This window comes from Anser cygnoides, chromosome 14 (genome assembly GCF_040182565.1).
Source record: "Anser cygnoides isolate HZ-2024a breed goose chromosome 14, Taihu_goose_T2T_genome, whole genome shotgun sequence".
Classification (NCBI taxonomy): domain Eukaryota; kingdom Metazoa; phylum Chordata; class Aves; order Anseriformes; family Anatidae; genus Anser; species Anser cygnoides.
This window is the reverse complement of record NC_089886.1, coordinates 18,014,705-18,030,575: the sequence shown is the minus strand read 5'-3', so window position 1 is coordinate 18,030,575 and position 15,871 is coordinate 18,014,705. Positions and strand designations below refer to the sequence as shown.

Below are 15,871 nucleotides of genomic sequence, written 5' to 3'. Positions count from 1 at the left end.
AAAACTTCATGAAAAATGATTCCTATAAATGAAGCTGTTCTGTGTGTTCAAGCTCTTAAGAAAGGGCTGAAAATATTCACTCAGATCTGCCTGACGTCAGCTGTGCTAATATCACACACACATAAGCAAGTATCTGAATTCATTTTATTTGAGTCTTCTGCTACAGAGGTGAATGTGGGTATCTGAATACAGAGAGTGGGCTGAAACCAATTTTTCAGTGGGCATTCTCACAAACAGTAACTAAATCTGTTAAGGAATATTTACTGCTCCAGTATATGCTTCAGAAGGAGTATATGTTCATGTAGGAGGCTCAGAAAGTATGCTCTGTGTGGAGAGCATGACTGCAGCAGGCGAACTCCTGCTCCAGCCACCCTAACATACCTTCAGGGTCCACCTCCTTGCAGGAACTCCACAGGCATCAACCCAGGGCTTCGTTTTGCTCTGGAATTCTTCTCTCTTCGATTACTGGCTGCAATAACATGCCAAAATGGGCAACCCAAATTTAAATCTAATTTACTTCCTAAATGAAAAGAGAAAATACATTAGTGGAGTGAACTGTAACAGATCTGTGTATACCTGTCAGATACATTTAATTTCAAATTATATCAGTCAGTTCTGACCTATGTTTACTTGAGGTTGATTTACACTAACTCGCTAGTGACATAAATTATCAGAGTTTTTAACCATTCTGTTCCCACATGCTCTATAATTAAATCAAGTCAGATTTTCTTTAGAAGTGGCACATCTTTATTTAAGCTGTGTTTTGGTTTAATGTATTAACTTTGCAATCAGTCACTCACATAAAAATGTTTGAGCATCTGAGGGATTATGGTGGAACAGGAGCTTAGATAAACTGTATAATAAGACAGAAATATATAGCCTCCTACTATATATTCTGTTTTTGATGAGATTTTGGAGTTCAGAGATAAATTGAATGGTAAGCTTAGCACTGTCTTGAGGGACCTTGAGTTGTAGCCTTGGGCTCGGAGAACTTGTGGCTTTGCAGTGTTGTTTGTTTACTTTATAACTTGTATTTGCCTGAATTTGTATTTAATTAAAGCCTTAGAGAAATGAGACTTCTGTGTGAGCTGGCTTCTTTATAACCCAAGAAGGGGCTCTTAAGGAGGATTGGCTGTTTTGTGACACTAGCTTCCAAAATAATGACTGTTGTGTAAAGTTATAAGGAATTTGCCAGCATGAAAAATTGCCCTTAATAGTTATGGAAAAAGAAAAAGTGTGTAGACTGCAGGGATTAGGAATTACATTAAGAAAACTATCACAGAAAAGATTTCTGCCTGTGCTTAATGTTCCATTGATTTCAGTAGGGTTCCTTACCGTGCTTACATTTAAGCACAGCCATAAAGCTTTGAAGCATGGGTGCTTCAGAGTGTCTTGATGGCGGGAGAATAAAGATACACATTGTCTCCTTACATGTATTTTAAGTGTAGCTTGACAGTACTCTGCTGGGGTTACGGTAACACATATCAGTACCAGAACAGAGCAATTAAGCTCCAAATCTTTTCATTGCAGTCTAGGACCTGATAGTGATGGCAGTGAGTGTAATCACATGGGGGTGGACCTGAGCAGATTCCCAAAGCCACTCTTCCTACCCCAAGCCCAGTGACAATTCTGCACTAGTCAGAAGGTGTAAAGAGAGACTGCACTGCATTTTACGGGATTGTTATGTTGGTAAAAGGCAAAGGGGGCCTTTTACAGCTTTTATATTTTACTTTAAAGAAAACTGGGAATGATAACTGCTCACACAGTTATTAGAAGTAGTACAAAGAAACTGGAAGAACATGTTATAGGAAAAGGTCTGTATATGGACCTCTTGTACCAAAGCACATGCTTCTACCATTTGAACTAAGGGAACAGGCTATGTGGTTAGCTGTTGTGGTACCAGGCTTTTGTCAGAGGACAGAAATGACACATTTGGCCCATGTCTCCAGAGAAAGCTCTTTTGAACAGCTAGGGCTGATGTATATAAAACTTTTGTATATATATATATGATTTTTTCAGACCTCCTGCTATCCTCCTCCTCCCTCCACCACTGCTTCTTCACACACATTTTTTAGTTAGCAGTAGGAATTTTAATTACTTGGTTTTTGATCCTTATTTTTTATATATATTTTTGCCTGCTGTGTTTGATGCACATATTGTTGTGCCTATTGCCATTGCCTGAGTGGTAAGTTTCCAAAACAGCCTGTACTTTACAATTTCAAATACCATGTTCTTCTCTTGTGTTGATTCAACCAGTGTATTTTTATTTTTAACTCAACAAGAGAATGCTCTAATTTTCAGAATTATTGATCATCATTTACCAGTGAGTGAGTTGGGGATTCTGAGTCACCAGAAGATAGAAAAATCAGGACAGTAGTTTTAAAAAGTCCTGAATGGTTGATGGGAAAATACGGTATGAAAAAAACTCTTAATAAAAGTCAATAGGAAAAGGGAAAGAAATGATAAAAGAGAAGGTGGATTTGGACACCAGTCCTAGCCACTTAGTTCTGTTGAGTGAGGAGATAAAAAGAGATAGCACAAATACCCCATTTTAGTTCAATTCATTCAACAATACCTCTGAATAACTCATCTCTGAGGTAAACTCCAGATCCAGGGGCTGCCATACAGATGGACCTAACTAATATAGGTTAACCTAATAGGTTGCCCAGAAAGCACGTGCAGCCTCTGTCCTTGGAGGTTTTCAATACCAAGCTGAATAAAGCCACCTGGTCTTATCTCAGAGCTGACCCTTGTTTGAGCAGGAGGTTAGATTAGAGGCATCCTGTGGTCCCTTCTGACCTGAATTATCCTATGATCCTATGACAGAAAGCAGTTAAAGGAACCATGAAAACGCAGAAACAAGTGCAACATCTTTATAAGCAGAAAACAGCCACAGTAAAGATGAAGATGAATGCTGATGCTGCAAGTAGTCTAAATGAATTTCTTTGGCCCATTATTCATGAGACAGGCTGAAGGTCAAATTCTGGATACTGGAGTAAGTGAGATGTTAAAAGGTTTTATGATTATGCTGGAGCAGACAGGCAATTAGAAGTATTAAAAGCTGACAAGGCACAAGGTCAAGATGAATTATGTATTTTAGTATTCTAGCAGGAGTGTAAAGAGGAATATTTTGAGTAGCACATCCCTTGTAACAGTGGAGTTTCAAAAGATGGGTGTAGGTTTGAAGAACTGAAAATGAAAAAACATGCCCTTGTATAACAAGGGGGCTCTATTTTACCCAAATTCCATTTCCACAGGAAGACACCAGGAAGAGAAGAGTTTGTTAAAAGCAGAAGGAAGTATCAAAATGAAAACAAAAAATGTTCCTCCATGTGATGTTCTACATGTTTCCTCAAAATAATTCAACTAGATTACAAATCAACAGTCTTGCAATAATTTTGCCATTCCTTGCAACAACAGGCAATACAGGCATACACAGCCAAGCGGGTGACAATACCAGGTATTTTTTATCCCTCCCAAGTACCTAAACATCATAAAGGCTTTATGAAGAGCTGCTTGATACACCCAGGTGAAGCAGTAGCTTCATATTTTCTTCCTGAGTACTTAGATCACCATATTTCCTGGACTACAGATGACTATACTTTCTTTACCTAAAAGACCATAAACAAGAACCAAGTCTGCACACGACTATTACAAGTCTTTATTGGACAGTTAGCTCCTATATAATGCAAGTGTCTACACTGCAGTATAAATGCAAGTGTGTACACTGATGACAGTGATACACAAATGCAGCAGGTACTAAGAAGAAGAAAAAAAAAAGGCATAAAGAGACACAGTGGAAGTACAACATAACCAGAATCTATAAACGAAGTCCTCTATCTAAAAGCAAGTTAAATAAGATTAGCACAGATGAAGACATGGTTAACTCCATCTCCAGAATACCAACATTTGCAATATTCATCCCATCTTTCCATGTAAACACGGTGTAAATAACAATACTGTAAGAGAATACCTCTGCTTTACAGAGATATTTAATTACACTGAGATGTAAGCAATATTCAACACATCATACAATTTTCTTTTCCAAAGGCACTTAGTGTGGTTTGGGAGCTAGCACAAAGTACAGCAGGTAAATACCTATCACACGCTCCATTATCCAACAGGCATTGCTTGTCTCACTTACTCAAGTCTGGCTCTGAAGTTCGTAAGCGTACTGTTCATTTCAATCCGATTTTCAAAGACACAGAAGGAATGTTAGGTATCCAGTCAATGTGAACTTGATGCATAAAACTTGTGTGAATCTTTCCTCGTACTTTTGATATCTTCCCTGTTCTTTATCTACTCAGTGCAATTAAGTGGGGAGCTTTGCACAATGTCCTCCTCCCTCCTGCTGAGAACTGTTCTAGCTTATTTTATCAGAAGAAAAGTACAGCTTCTTCAGCTTCTATAAACATGGTTCATCAAACCAAGACCACAGGGGCATTCCTGGTAAGTGCACATCCCACTGATCAAGAAGCTTTACTTCTGGAGGTCAGTGATAAACTAAGGCAGAGGAAGGGAAAAGAACAAGTTGGAAACACAAAGTTCAGGGAAAATGGGGGTAACTCCTAAAACCCTGGAAGTACTGGCTCTGGACTGGTCAGGGTCTGCACCTTCGCTAGGCGGGTAATGGGATGTCCCAGCCTGCCCTTGGGGCTGCCTCGAACCGGGGGCCGCTTGGTGCCTGTGGCCTGCCTGGGGTTATTTCCACTGCTGGATCTGCCCCGGTGGCCAGACGTGGTGGGGCTGCGAGCAGTGGCCGAGGGATGACGCCCACCGGTGGGTAGCTGCTTTGGCTGCTGCCCCCTGGCAAGGGGACTGCCAAGAAATCTGCTTCCAAGCAGGGCTCTGCTGAAAGAGGCGGTAGGAGAGGAAAAGCCTCTAGGTTGGGTGAGTACAGCTTGGTGCAAGAGAAGGCATGCAGTCCAGAAGGTTTTCTTTCCTGAGTTCTAGTGGTGGCCATTTTGACTTACTCTTTAGAAAGTATGTATTTTACTGATAATTTATTAAAGGACAAAGCAGGGCATTAGGCACCAGTGAGCATCTAATAGGAGCAGAATGACTGGAAGAAGATTGAGAACACCACAGGCTTGTAAATCTGATCTCAGTGGCAGTAAATACATGGAGAGCAATTATGCACACAGAACATTTAGATATATGTAATTGCTTAAGGGGTAGTCAGCATGGATCCTGGAAAAGAAGATTAGGCAAGATAAATGTACTTGGTGGCTCTGAATAAGCAGGACAGAGAGTGGATATCATTTGTCTGGATTACGGGGAGGGAAGGGGAAAATTCTTAAATCTTACACAACCCAGAAGATAACTAATTTTCAAAGTCCATAAACATAGCTTGAAAAAAGACAGTTAGTGGACTTGATTACGGCAGGTAGAGACAACATGCATAAATATCATGTAACAGTTTTATTACAAAAATTCTCTACCTGAATTTCAGAGACTGCCTAATGGTCCCCTGAGGGTTCGTATTTCTCTTCATTGCTTATAAGTGACCCCTACTACTTTAGTACTCTCCTAAGTGACCTGAGTCACTGCAGCACTTTCTATTAGCAGAGGCTTGACCCTGTATTCACCTATGAATATCTGGTTTCAAAGAAGTTAGGAATAGATGAAGGGCCCCGACCTGGCATCAAGGACCCTGGTGGAGATTATGTCAACCATTTTAGGATGTGGTGGAAGAAGCATTAAGACGTTGTTGTGTTAACGCAGGCATGGAAACCATTGGAGCATGACAGCTCTGTGGGCTCTCTGGGGTCTCTTTAGCGTGGTGAAGAGGAGACTGAGGGGTGACCTTATTAATGTTTATAAATATGTAAAGGGCAAGTGTCAGGAGGATGGAGCCAGGCTCTTCTCGGTGACACCCAATGATAGGACAAGGGGCAATGGGTGCAAGCTGGAACATAGGAGGTTCCGCTTAAATATGAGACAAAACTTTTTTATGGTGAGGATGACAGAACACTAGAACAGGCTGCCCAGGGGGGTTGTGGAGTCTCCTTCTCTGGAGACTTTCAAAACCCGCCTGGATGGGTTCTTGTGTGACATGATTTAGGTGTTCCTGCTCCGGCAGGGGGATTGGACTAGATGATCTTTCAAGGTCTCTTCCAATCCCTAACATTCGGTGATTCTGTGATTTCACCTTGAGTTTCATTTCCATCTTCAGAAGCCATTCTTACAATCTTGCCTTTGTTCTACATGCAAAAATTCAGAATGCAACTCAGAACTGAACAGGGACATTTTCAGAATATTGAGTACTTTGGTGGGGCTGGAAAATTTCCCAGATTGGATCCATGTGGGATTTTCATATCTTCAATTGCAGTTTTAGTCCGTGTCCATCTGGGGCATGATGGCCCATTCAGGCTGTACTGGTGGCACTCCAGTATTCCTCACAGGGAGTGTCTTATAACTAGAACACCTGAACCTTTACATCTGAAATAACTAAAAAAGCTCATTTAAATTCTGCACTGAAGGCTCCTTGTTTACTTCCTATCACCCAGTTTATACAGGGAAATTAAATTGGTTTGAGTAACCTGCAGACTTGACAGTCTCATTTTCTAGTTCTCAAGCACTAAGTGAACTGTTTTGTTTAGGTTTCCAACATTATGAGAAAATGTTTAAGTAAGAAACACATCACCTGCTTCTTGCTGGCCAGACTTGAATGTTGTAAACACTTCTATTCAAGTTGTGCTTTATAATTATTTCCCCACACGTTGCTACTTATTTGCACAAACCAATCTTTGGTCTGAGACCTAAGTTAACTTTACCCCTTAAACTTCATGGTAGCAGTTTTAGTTTAAAAAAAAAAAAAAAAAGAAAGAAAGAACTCCACAAATTTCTTTTTTCCCTCTTCTGAGAAAGAAATCCCACATAGCACAGTAGCAATGCCAGCAGGGGCGAAATGGAAAACCTGAACCCCAGGCGTGAGGCAGAGCCCGGCACCCCAAATGCCAGCAGGCAGGGATGCTTCTAGAAGACAAAATGGCGCCGCCCAGCCAGCCACCGCATTTGGTTCTCGTTTTTTATTTTTATTTATTTTTATATTTATTTTTTTTATTTGCTTGTGTGGAGTTAGGATTCTTTCAGGATTCCTATTGGGAATACTGTAGCTATCTCCCTGTGCTCTCTTTCTAGTGGGTTATTCTGTGTTGAGAGAACTTCTGCAGAAATTGCAGTGGCGGTTTAGATGGGCTTAAATTTTTAAAGCATGAGGGTTTAAACCGTTTACTTAAAAGCAATCCAGATTTTTTTTTGTTTGTTTAGATTTTTCTATAGTTCTGATTTCTTATCCAAGTGGTAAGAGAAATAGAGTACTAAGATGTCAAACTGCACATTTGTGGTGCAGGCTGCACTGATGGACCCGCAGTGGCCCTGGAGCCCGTAGAGATTCCGTGGAGATCTAGCTGTGGCTGTAAGTACTTGGTGCAGCTTATGGTATAAAAAGTATAGCTTTTCGAGGTATCTTAGGAATGCATATACTGTTCTGAGACTGTGTTCTAGGGCTGCAGATGGGTTCTCACCCTGGTTGTTATGTGGGCTATCGATTTCTGTGGGTGGTGGGTTACTGCAATACCTTTTGCAGGTATTTTGCCTAAGAGCGTCCTCATACTCTGCTTGTTTCCTTTAGTTCTATTTATTTTCATCAGACGTGTAAAAATAATAAGGTTCTTCAAGACTTTCAGTTAGTTTCAAGGTCCTTCTCTGCATCTTCATAGAGGTCCGCAAGTACAAATTACAAGTACAAAGTTGCTTAGTGCTACAGATGCTGTGCAAGAAAACTGTAATTTCGAGGTGGTAGTTAAATTTCTTTTGTAGCTTAATGACACTTCATCAGCATAAGACATTTTTACTTGGTTTTATCCTGAGAGAAAGTTACAGATCGGAGAAAACCTGCTTAAAATAGGGGGGGGAGGGGGAGAAACCCAAACAGTTTTCCATGGCCTTGTTCTGTAAGGAAAACACAACTAGCAACCATCTCAACGCCTACAAACGGAACAACCATTCTTTTAACATGCCTTTTGTCCTTACCAAATGAACAAATAATGCAGGATAGGTACTAATGGCGTCTAGTAATTCAGTAAGTGGTGCCGTTTAACACGTGAAAAAGGTGTGAACAGCCTGTGGACTACAATAGGGTGGGAGTTGTGTGAAACTACTGTTTTTCAGGACAACTACAATACAGGTGATGGCTTGGGAAGAATGTTGCCGCAACAGCCCCAGTGCAAGAGAACCACGGCTATTCCAGGAGTTCACCCAGACTGTTCGTGAGACCAGCCTGTTCTGGAAATTGTACCACCTTGGTAATTAATCTAATCTATTCCCGTGCTGAATATTTTATTTTATTTTATTTTATTTTATTTTATTTTATTTTATTTTATTTTATTTTATTTTATTTTATTTTATTTTATTTTATTTTATTTTATTTTATTTTATTTTATTTTATTTTATTTTATTTTATTTATGTTTAATCTCAATCTACCTGCATCGCCAAACACACGTGAAGTAATGGCCTTAAACTGAAGCCAAGCAGCAGAGACTGTTTGCAACAGCCTCTCCTCTGGTCTTACTCTGAGCATTGCTAACTCGTTCAGGATGTCCTTGGGAGCTGTGGTGCTCGTTTGGAGTCTTAAGTGTGTACCTGAAGCTGAGGGGCCCTCCCTGGGACTAAAGAGTTCTTGTATTGCAGCACCAACAGTTTACACACGTTTAAGGCGGTATCTAGGAAAAGTTCCACGTTTGCACGTGGAGTTGTTTCTCTGCAATGCTGCCACAAGAGGTCAGCATTGTCCCACTGAACTGTTGCTCTGTTTTATCGGTTTTCCCCGAACAGATGGCACATTTGTTAGACTTCATTGAGTATATTTTTCCTTTATTGAAGCGTGAGGGAATTTGATGTTTGCAGGTAGAAGCAGCTAGGTAGTTAAAAATTTATAGTGTTTATTATGTCTTTATGCATTTATATTGATGGGAGCAGCAAAGTAGCTGATTTATCTTCATTTGTCAATTTGATGGACACACGGTAATGGTATGAATAGGACGTTCATTTCCCCTCTGATGTAACACTTGAAGAATAGATGATATTTAGTTGGAAATGTCATTGAGGTAATGTGTACACATCAATTGCTTGATGCTGCCTGTCACTTAAGATTACAGGTGCATTTTTCTACATGGAGGTTAGAATGGCTGGAGGCAATATGATTGCTTTGGGGTGTGTGCATGGGTAGAAATGGCCAGTGGTTCCTTTTGTGCAGGGTAGCTAAGGAACTATCTTAGTGGCCCCAAATCTGAATATTTGGGTGACTTCAAGCATGTTTTTTTTTTTTTTTTTTGTCAATAGATAAGAAAATGGTGTTAGCAAGTGTAAGATCTTGGGGTGAAAGACACTATATGGGGTTAGTTTATTTAAAAATGTATAGTGCCATTTGAATAATATGAAATAATTGAAATTAAATGGGAAGTTCATCTGCTTTTCAGTAACAGAACTGTGTCAGTATAGCAGTGAAGAGCAAAACACAGGAGCCTTCTCATTCTACCCTGGAAATCCTGGTCTTTCATTTTTACTTACTACAGAAGATTGTATAAGCATTGCAAAGAAACGCACCTAATCCTGAAATGCACTTTTGACCCCTTGTCTTTCACCCTGACACATATGCTTGCATTGGAAATAAAATCCTGGCAGTTTTGCTTGGTTCAGTAAAAGACAAGTTTGCAGAGACAGACAGGAAATCCATTCCCACTCTGTAGATTTATCACAAAAGTGCCTAAAGCAAACAGCAAAGTAAGTTTGCTTTACTGGAGACTAACTCACACCTTTGCTCTTTCAAAGACCCTGTTTACAAGTTAAAACCATGGCTCAATCTGTCTTTATTCTTAAACTACCAATCTATAGCTGCTGCCTGAAGGCACATTGAGATGAAAAAAATCAGGAGATACCCTGCTGCTATCATGGTCTAACAGAAGTGCTTGATGTTCTGAATATAGAATGATTGTGTTGCAGTAGTCAGAAAGCCTGGAGAGCTGAAGCTGAAATAACGGTGCATGTGTGCTGTCACCAGCAAAATCTGATTGGTCTGCATAGGAGAAGTCCAATTAAAGTTAACCAGTCCAATACAAATCTTTCCAGTGCAAAATGTTCTTTCCCAATAAGCCTGTTAATGGGCTATATCATAAAAAGATTTCAAAAAGGTCACTTGAAATAACTCCTCATGTTATCTTCCTCAAAGACTCTGCCTACACTTCTAATAGAGTTGTGTTTGAAAATGGTGTTGAGGCACAGTTTGAGCTCAGCTCTCGCTGTTCCATTCCAACAATGATTTGGCAGCATGGCAAGAGCTTGGCTGAAATGTTGTTATTTTCTTGGTGGAGGAGGGGAAGAGTTTTACTTCAGTTATATTAAAAAAATAAAAAAAAAAGTTCTGTCTGGCACTGGTACTTTTTTTTTTTTTTTTTTAATATGGCTGTTTTTGTGCCAGAACTTATTATGTGTTACAGGTCATGGATGACAGGGAACCCATCTTGAGTTGCTTTAATGTTGTTTTCAGCCTGGCTTGCTTCTTAGAATAGACCTGATCTGTATTTGAACAGGTCCAAATTAAATGAGTTGGTTATGGATTATGAAACAGACCTAGCAATACCAGCCTGCTCTAAGCACATAACAAGAAATTGCTGCTGTTAACATGGTGGCTATGAAAGCAAATAAATAGAAGAAGACGTTAGAGGAGTAGATGTGTGTATTTGTTACTCTAGTTATAGGAGGTTAGTGCAACAAGCTTGTAGTAATGTTGGGGAGAAAATTCAAGTATTTTGGTACTTAGTGCCTTGCTCTGTTTACTGGACATAATGGATTTGAGTTTAAGGAAACATTAAGGGGTGGTTTGTTTTTAAGGAAAGCAGGTAATGTCTGCTTTCCACTGGCTGTTGTTGTTAGCATAGTTTCTGTCATCAAACTCCATTTTAAATTAGAAGCACATTTTTTCAAGTTATTTCCCTCTCTGTTGTTGAAACTGTTTTTAACATTTTCTTAAACATCTTCTTCCAGATTATGTTATTACAGTTAATGAATTGGACACCAGGTGTGGTATGGACTACGAGAAAGAAAAGCTCTGAAATTCTTATATATGGAAGCTGGTAATGGTTGCTTCTTTATTTGTATTTCCTTGTTATGAACGATTCTGCATCCTTGCTTGCTTGCAAGTGTGTATTAAGTTCTCAGATGCATCATGAATTTTGCTTTTCATCGAAAGATCTCCTACAAATCTAATAGAAATAAAAAATGTATTGCATTATACCAAGTATAAACATTAGCTCGTGAGTAGGTGCTGTATCTTCAAAATCCTCTTGATGGCACTGGAGCCTTAGAGTTGCAAGCTCAGGATCCCTCGTTTTTGGGTACCAAATCCTATTATCTAGGTTAGCTCATCTGTATTCAAAAGATCAATGTTGCATTATTACAAAGATCCTTTCAAGTGTAAAAAGGATGGCACTTCATTACAGAAAGTAAAAGAAACTAATCAAACTTTCTTGGTGAAATCATTGACTTTTTTAAGCAAAGGGCAAATTTAAGGATTTTAAAGTCCGAAATGTGAGTGTGCCTTACTGTTAAGGGTCTGTGCTGCTCTAACTTAAATCTCCTGTAACACAGTTCTTGGATTTTTATGTAATCTGAAGAAGAAAGGGGTGTGATGCAGCTTTCCTGATGGCTTCCTATTAAGCTGAGCTGCTGTTTGCCCTCCTGAAATTTGATGAACTATAGCTTTAGAGAACTGTCCAGTGGGCAGAGGGTCTTTATATGAGAGAACAGAGGAGATACGCTTTTAGTTCAGGGTGATTGTGCTGTGCTTTATGACTGTACAGGAGATTTTCAGTAAATATGAAATAATAGCAGAGTTAATTTAGTCCTTGTCATCTAGGGTTGTGTGAATTGTCCTAACAAATAATTAGCTGCTTGCTTTTTTTCCCCTTTGTTTGTGAAAGGACAGCAAATAGTTGTGCAGTTCCCTAGTTCAATACCAATAGCCCTTGTATCTCACGCCTCTTAGAGCTTTCCAAGTGCTTTGTTACAGAAATGGTTATTACCACTTCACAGTGCCTGTGGATAGATACAGGGCAGAACCTGGTCCACTGAACTTCCACTCCTCAGTGAATTGGTGCTGATTAGCAGCTCATCTGTGAACGCCTCACTGCAAATATTTGTAATTTGTGCTAGATTTACATATATTACTATTTCTTTTGCTTATTTCACTTGTCTGATTAGATGACTTGTGTAGCTCACTAGCACTGGCAAACCTTGCCATTGAAAATGCTGCTCAGAATTCCCTTCTGGTGACTGAGTGCTTAGTTCGTTTTCATGAATAAATCTCCAGCATCTGATAATCCACAGAAATGAACGTAAATGGGTTATGAATGCAGCCAAATCAAAATTCAGCTTCAGTTTGCATGCATATTCATGAGTGTTTCTTCCAACAGTTTCCTTTCCCACTGACAACTTGCATGAGTGTAGCTCAGTTGCCAGAGTTCAGCGTGATAGATACCAGAACTTGCAGGCACGTAAATTGATTTGGGCAGCTTGTACCAGCTTGAAGGAAGCTGGTTTGAAATGAGGATGTAGTTGGGGGCTTAATCAAGTCATTTGGAAAGGATAGGAAAATTCACCTTAAAAATCTGAACCAAGACAGCAAAATCATTGTATTGCTTCAGTGATGCACTGGGAATTAAACATATGAGCTTTACTGGCTTCCAGTCTCCTTGTGGTAATCAGTAATTAAGTATTACAGAATCACAGAATCACAGAATCGTCTAGGTTGGAAGAGACCTCCAAGATCATCTAGTCCAACCTCAGCCCTAACACTAACAAGTCCTACACTAAACCATATCACTAAGGGCTACATCTAAACGTCTTTTAAAGACCTCCAGGGATGGTGACTCAACCACTTCCCTGGGCAGTCCATTCCAATGCCCAACAACCCTTTCAGTAAAGAAGTTCTTCCTAATATCCAACCTAAACCTCCCCTGGCGCAACTTTAGCCCATTCCCCCTCGTCCTGTCACCAGGCACGTGGGAGAATAGACCAACCCCCACCTCGCTACAGCCTCCTTTAAGGTACCTGTAGAGTGCGATAAGGTCGCCCCTGAGCCTCCTCTTCTCCAGGCTGAACAATCCCAGCTCCCTCGGCCACTCCTCGTAAGACTTGTTCTCCAGACCCTTCACCAGGTTCGTTGCCCTTCTCTGGACTCGCTCGAGCACCTCCATGTCCTTCTTGTAGCGAGGGGCCCAAAACTGAACACAGTACTCGAGGTGCGGCCTCACCAGAGCCGAGTACAGGGGCACAATCACCTCCTTAGACCTGCTGGCCACGCTGTTTCTTATACAAGCCAGGATGCTGTTGGCCTTCTTGGCCACCTGAGCACACTGCTGGCTCATATTCAGCTGCCTATCAACCAATACTCCCAGGTCCTTCTCTGCCAGGCAGCTTTCCAACCACTCTTCTCCCAGCCTGTAGCACTGCTTGGGGTTGTTACGCCCCAGATGCAGGACCTGGCACTTGGCCTTGTTGAACTTCATACAGTTGACCTCAGCCCATCGCTCCAGCCTATCCAGATCCTCCTGCAGAGCCTTCCTACCCTTGAGCAGATCGACACAGCACCTAACTTGGTGTCATCTGCAAACTTACTGAGGGTGCACTCGATCCCCTCATCCAGGTCATTGATAAAGATATTAAAGAGGACCAGCCCCAGCACTGAGCCCTGGGGGACTCCACTAGTAACCGGCCTCCAACTGGATTTGGCTCCATTCACCACAACTCTTTGGGCCCAGCCATCCAGCCAGTTTTTAACCCAACAAAGCGTACGCCAGTCCAAGCCACGAGCAGCCAGTTTCTTGAGGAGAATTCTGTGGGAAACGGTGTCAAAAGCCTTACTGAAGTCAAGGTAGACCACATCCACAGCCTTCCCCTCATCCACCAAGCGCGTCACTTGGTCATAGAAGGAGATCAGGTTCGTCAAGCAGGTCCTACCTTTCATAAACCCATGCTGACTGGGCCTGATTGCCTGGGTGCCCTGCAAGTGCCGCGTGATGACACTCAAGATAATCTGCTCCATGAGCTTCCCTGGCACCGAGGTCAAACTAACAGGCCTATAGTTCCCCGGGTCTACCCTCCGGCCCTTCTTGTAGATGGGCGTCACATTTGCTAGCCGCCAGTCGACTGGGACCTCCCCTGATAGCCAGGACTGCCGATAAATAATGGAAAGCGGCTTGGCCAGCTCCTCCGCCAGTTCTTTCAGTACCCTCGGGTGGATCCCATCCGGCCCCATCGACTTGCGCACATCCAAGTGTTGTAGCAGGCCACCAACCATTTCCTCATTGATAGCGAGGGCCACATCCTGCTCCCCATCCCCTTCCACCAGTTCAGGGTACCAGGTATCCAGAGAACAACCGGTCTTGCCGCTGAAGACTGAGGCAAAGAAAGCACTGAGCACCTCAGCCTTTTCCTCATCTTTTGTAACTAAGTTTCCCCCCGCGTCCAGTAAAGGATGGAGATTCTCCTTAGTCCTCCTTTTTGTGTTGATGTATTTGTAAAAACGTTTTTTTGTTATCTTTAACGGCAGTAGCCAGATTGAGCTCCAGATGAGCTTTGGCCTTTCTAATTTTGTCCCTGCACAGCCTCGCAACATCCTTATAGTCCTCCTGAGTAGCCTGCCCTCTTTTCCAAAGATTATAAACCCTCCTTTTTCTCCTAAGCTCTAGCCACAACTCTCTGCTCAGCCAGGTCGGTCTAGTTCCGTGTCGGCTCGTCTTTGGGCACGTGAGAACAGACCGCTCCTGAGCCATTAAGATTTCCTTCTTGAGGAGTGCCCAGCCTTCCTGGACTCCTCTGCCCTTCAGAACTGCCTCCCAAGGGACTCTGCCAACCAGTGTCCTGAACAGCTCAAAGTCAGCCCTCCGGAAGTCCAAGACAGCGGTTTTACTGGTCCCCTTCCTGGCTTCACCAAGAATAGAGAACTCTACCATTTCGTGGTCACTCTGCCCAAGACAGTTCTCGACCACCACATCTCCCACCAGTCCATCACTGTTTATGAACAAAAGGTCTAGCGGGGCACCTCCCCTGGTAGGCTCTCTAACCAGCTGCGTCAGGAAGCTATCTTCCACGCTCTCCAGAAACCTCCTAGACTGCTTTCTCTGGGCTGTGTTGTGCTTCCAGGATATGTCTGGGAAGTTGAAGTCCCCCACGAGAACAAGCGCTGATGATTTCGTGGCTTCTGCCAGCTGCCTGTAGAACTCCTCATCAGTCTCCTCATCCTGGTTCGGCGGTCTATAACAGACCCCCACCAGGATGCTTGCCTTGTTGGCCTTCCCGCTGATCCTAACCCATAGGGACTCAACCTTATCATTCCCAGCCTCAAGTTCCTCAACATCAAAACACTCTCTAATATAGAGAGCCACACCACCACCCCTTCTGTGCTGCCTGTCCCTTCTGAAGAGCCTATAGCCAGACATTGCAGCACTCCAGTCATGAGAGTGGTCCCACCACGTTTCCGTGATGGCAACCAAGTCATAGCCTTCCCGCTGCACGATGGCATCCAGCTCCTCCTGTTTGTTACCCATGCTGCGTGCATTAGTGTAGATGCACTTCAGTTGGGCCATTGCCTTCTTCCCTGGCTTTGCCATTGTTCCCCCCGGCACAGCTCCAACAAGCCTTCTTTCAGCCCCATCCCCCTTCTTTCCTAGTTTAAAGCCCTCTCAATGAGCCCTGCCAGCTCCTGGGCTAGGATCCGTTTTCCCCTTAGAGACAGGGACCCGTCTGTGGCCATCAGGCCGGGTGCCGAGTAAAGCGCCCCACGGTCAAAAAACCCAAAATTTCTGTGTT

At 42.2% G+C, this 15,871-nt stretch overlaps 1 long non-coding RNA gene across 1 annotated transcript; it reads left to right on the top strand.

The window, feature by feature from the left end:
- The first annotated feature begins 6,958 nt into the window (after nt 1-6,958).
- LOC106034354 (uncharacterized) lies at nt 6,959-11,168 on the top strand. Its single transcript, XR_001205950.3, has 3 exons — nt 6,959-7,420; nt 8,176-8,309; nt 11,048-11,168. It is a non-coding gene; the product is annotated as an uncharacterized lncRNA (long non-coding RNA).
- Nucleotides 11,169-15,871: the final 4,703 nt, after the last annotated feature.